This window comes from Pteronotus mesoamericanus, unplaced genomic scaffold (assembly GCF_021234165.1).
Source record: "Pteronotus mesoamericanus isolate MK-2021 breed Mesoamerican mustached bat unplaced genomic scaffold, CSHL_Meso_final contig_25, whole genome shotgun sequence".
NCBI lineage: Eukaryota > Metazoa > Chordata > Mammalia > Chiroptera > Mormoopidae > Pteronotus > Pteronotus mesoamericanus.
In genome coordinates this window covers 11,344,790-11,349,855 of record NW_026555105.1, presented here as the reverse complement: position 1 = coordinate 11,349,855, position 5,066 = coordinate 11,344,790, and positions in this window count along the sequence as shown.

The window sequence follows — 5,066 nt, the reverse complement described above, 5'->3', positions numbered from 1 at the left end:
TAGGTAGAACATTTCTAACTTAAAAGATCCTTATGTAAGATATGTTCCGTTTTTTTTAAATTAAATATGATTGAATCTGTACTTTTATAATATATGAAATAGTCTCACTGAAGTCTTTTCTTTCAACTTTAGTTCTGGATTTGAGTCTCTTCTATCAAAGGCATAAATAACTCTCAAGGTTGTAAATACTGTACAGCTTTTGGACTACTTCAGAAGGATACAGGCTGTTTGCCCCATTGCACTTAAGGAAAATAATAAAACAGTAGGTAGACATTTCCCTGCATATATCACTCACTCCTTCATCTCCCAGCTGCCCACCTGACACAGCCATTTGGAGGCCATTGCCTCCACCCATACTTTGTCCCCCTTCTCTGAGCTCCGGAAGCACTCAGTTCTGTCATGTGGGGTTATAGTGCAGGGCAAAATATGATTGTCCCAAGAACAGTGGGAGAGACTATCCCTGCTGAACAGGGCAGCTTGATGTGGGAGTACACAGTAGGGTACCTGGTATGCTGGGAACCAGCTTTGGGGAGCCCTGGAGACCAGAGAAAGGATTGCAGAGCTTCTGCCAGTGTGTATGGGGTGTGGTGCAATGGGAGTGGCTGGCTTAGCAGGAGGGCTTTATAAAGGTGGGAGTGTGGAAGGCAGGCCATGCAGGGGGAAGAGTGTGATATAGCCCCAAAGGAATTAATGAGGATGTGGGCCAAGGTGCTGTTGCAGGAAAGGTGGCGTTGTGAAACAGATTTGGTCTGGGGGTTGAAGGTCAGATTGGCAAGGTTTTGATCCTGACTGCCTTGTGGTGGAGGTATTGGAAGATGGGGATTCCAAAGGGTGAACTGTTTTGCGCCTAAGAATCCAATGGGGATGATGACATTTCATACCGTGGAAATAACCAGTAAATAGCGGTAAATCCCTGAGTCTGAGAAAAGATGTCTAGTCTCAAGAACTGAGTCGTTCACATAAGTCACTTGAAATGAAGTTAACTGACTTGAACAACTGTTTCCACTTTACTCTTAACAACAACAAAAAAACCCACATACAAAAAGTAGTTAACATCAGTCTTAGCAGATTACAGCATAAAAATAACTGTCAGATTTTACTTGAATTTAAATACATCTCTGATCAGAGAAACATTGGCATCAAAAAGAGGAAGTAACCTGAGAAAGGGGAGGTGTGTGTGACAAACATCTCTCCCCATGAGCAAGGAGAATGCGGTATCTTACAATTCATAGATCTGTGGCTTCTGCTAAGTTACTTTTTCTTTGTAAAACCAAATGTAAGAGGTTTTTAAACTCTTGTTTCCTAAAAGACCATAGGGTACTACGTATACGTTAATGAAACTTAATTACAGTTTTAAAAAAATAAAAGATAAAGGTGATACCTGAAAATAGAACTGAAGGATGAAGAAAAAGAATTTCACCCTCTTCAGGCATTCAGTCCCCTTTCCTCTAACCCGTTATCTTCTTCCGCTGCCTTTAAGAGACAGCAAGAAATACACACCTTAAAAAGAAAAGTCTTTTTTACACCGAACTTTAGCATGAAGCCTACTAATGTTTCATCCTAGGGCTGCGCTCCTGCAGCCCACAATCTACTCCTGGAAAGAAACTGACTTCCTAAGAGTTGCAAACGGTGACACATAGCATGAGGGAAATCTGCACTGTTAGAAGCTTGCCCAGGGCTGCTGACACATGGGTCATCAGGAACGGCTCCGGGCAGAATGGGGTCTACAGGGCTGTGGGCCAGGGGCGACTACCGACGGTGAAGTCGCGGGACAGCCACAATGTCAGAGGCCGGCGGTGGTCGGGCCCTGCTCCCTCTCATCCACTGGACCTTTATTCCCCCGCACGACCCCAGACGGCCGGCGTCGGGGAGGACCCCCAGCGACGATGGCTCCGCGTGTGCGGGGCTGTCGGGATCCGCAGGTGAGGCAGCAGCGCGGGGACAGGCTGCTGGGACCCTAGAAGTTCACAAGCTCCCAGCAAAACCGAGCGCAGGTGCCGCCCTGCTGACGTCAGACAGCGAGACTCCCGCGATGCCTTGCGCGGTGCAGGAGTCGGGAGTCAGAGCCGGAGTCGGAGCACGCGTCTCAGGTGCGTGCTGCGTGGTGCGGGCTCCGTGGCTGGGGACACTCCCGCCCCCGCCCCCGCCGTCAGAGCGCACCTGGTCCTTGGCTTCCGCTTACACCACGGAGCGCAAAACAGGTCCTGTCAGTGCCGCCGGTCGCCGCAGGCAGGTAGAGACTGATAATTAAGTGTGTGTGCTGTGTGCAAAGCAGCTTACTGTACCTCAAATGACAAGCGTGAGAGCAGGTGAAGTGTTACAATAATAGTAATAAACTGGAGCGTCAATAAATAACAACTAAAAGTCACATAGTACTTATTCTGTACCAGAGATTGTTTTCAGTGGTTTACAAACACTTGACCCTACAGCCACCCTACAAAGCAGGTACCAGTGCAGTGACGCAGAACAGATCCTAGAACTATGTAGCCCAGCTTTGAGTGCCTGCTTTTCCATTTACCAGCAGTGTGACCTGGGGGGAGCTTGTTTCTCAGTCTCCCCCTCTGCTGAAAGAGGGTAATTCTAACGCTATACATTTGTTACGAGGATCAAGTGAGTTAAAACTTGTAAAGCGTACAGAACAGTGGTAGGCACATAGTAAAAGCTATCTAAGTTTTTGATGAATTTTATTTTTACAGATGAGAAAACCGAGGCACAGAGGAGTTAAATAATTTTCCTAAGACCACACAGTTATATATAATGGAGTTGGGACACAAACCTGAGGAAGCCTGGTTTCAGAGCCTGCACTCATGAGGAAACACACACACACACACACACACACACACACACACACACACACTCTCTCTCTCTTTCTTTTCTTTTTTCTTTTTTCATTCCCCTGACTGGTGTAGCTCAGTCGGTTGGCTGTAGTCTTGCCAACTGAAAGGTTGCCTGGGTTGTGGGTTCAGTCTTCAGTTCTCATCAGGGCACGTAGAACAGACAGTTGACCAATGTTTCTCTCCCTTTCTCACTCCCTCCCCCACTCTTTAAAAATAAAATCTAAAAAGGAGAAAAAAATAGTTTAAAAAAATTGATTTTGGAGGGAGGAAAAAACCATAGGTTTGTAGTTCCTTATTCATGCGTTCATCGGTTGATTCTTGTATGTGCCCTGACCAGGGATCAAACCCACAACCTTGGGTTATCTGGGATAGGCCAACACTCTAACCAGCCGAGCTAGCTGGCCAGGGCAGGGCCTGTACTCCTAAATACTACACTTTAGCTATGAAGAGGGGACGTCCATATGAATTATTCTATGAGGGAAGTGGGTGGGGGAAGCCCTGAATTAATGGATGCGGAATCTTCTAGCACTTAGGATGTCATTGTTTCTTCTGTCGTGGTAAATGAAGTGTTCATCAGCTGGCTGGACTGCCCCCAAGTGTCCAGCAGTTTCTGGAAGAGCAGTCTGAGGCAGAAGCTGGGGCTGAGAGGCTGGCTTTCAGCCAGGTCTCCCCAGGCTCCTGTTCATCTTTCTTCCTCTCAGCAGGCCTCCCAGGGAGCTGGGTGTGGAAGTTACTTGCAAAATGGCAACTTAAGGTGGAAAATCCTTGCAAAGCCTCTGCAACTTTAAGCACCCGGTAAACAATTCAACTCAACAGCTGAATTCTGGGGCTTGGGGATACTGTGGTGAATTCAGGGACCACTTGGACCTCTCTGTTTTCCCACAGTTCTGTTGAGGTAATAAATGTTCAAACCTGTAGAGAACTTTTTTTTTTAATTCTCACCCGAGGATTTTCGTTGTTGGTTTTTGAGAGAGAGGAAAGGAGAGACAAAGAGAGAAACATCCGTGTGTGAGAGAAACATCCATCAGCTGCTTCACAGACACGCTCCGACTGGGGGATGGGACCCACAACCTCGGAACGTGCCCTGATCAGGAGTCGAACGAAACCTTTTAGTGCACAGGATGAGTCACCCGGTCAGGCCAAATCTGTAGAGAATTTTTATAATTTTACTTGAGCTAAACTGACAATTGCCAGGACACAAAATCAATGGGTTGAGAAAATGCTCCGGAAAATGGCAGTTTTACCACTTATCTTATACATTGGAATAAAAGAGGAACACTAAAAGGGTTATATGAAATTCATTGGTGATAGATTAGGGAGGCCAGAGAAAGCAAAGTGGTGAAGATTATATAAAAAGTAAAACGAATAGACACATATTTCCTTTACAATTGTGGATAATTAACAGTTAACAATTAACATGATAACAATAACAATGAGGGGATTTGTGGTCTATGGGTGGTTGTGCCTGAGGGGTCTGGGGAAAAAAGGAAATCACCTTGACAAAGGTATGTTGTTGTAGGTGAAAAACAGAATCAGTTAAGGTATAAAGATTGACCTTTGTCAGGGACAATACTGACTTAGGGCAGGACAACCTGCGGAGATCAGTTTTTAGTTAGAAAGTTTTGATTTCAGACCATCCTGTGTGGTTATTTTCAGTCTCTGAGTTTGTAAGGCAGCCAGGTAGGCCTCCCCTGAGCTTGTCAGGCTTAGTATGTGGCATCTTCCCTGTCCCTTTGCCCCCAAGGCCAAAGGTGGAGACGCCCGCAAGTCAACAGCAAGTCAACAAGCGGATTAGGGGCAGTGGACCCCAAGAATAAATAGGAAATGGGTGGGAGGGGCGGAAGTGTTCCTGACCCAAGCAAAGGCAATGAGCTAGCAAGTTTCTTTTGGCTAGGGATGCGGGGTGGTGGCCGGTAGATTCCTATTAATCTGATTAGGGAGGACCGAGGTTTTAAGTTCTGGAGGAGCCAGATCAGGTTTACATTTTATGGGGCTCACTCGGGCCGCTAGGCAGGACTAGAGCCGAGGAGTCCGAGCCCCCAGATTCGAGGCTGAAGAGGAAGCAGGTTGGAAGGCGCAGCCCTGGTCTATGTAGGGGTGAGAGGACCGTTTCAGGGCAGGGGCTGCAGGCCGGAAGAACGGCTTGCACTAGCCTTGGGCTAGTTTCATCCGAGGGCCGTTTCCCCGACCTGCCTCTCCCATCCAGACGGCTCACTCCCTTTTCTCGGT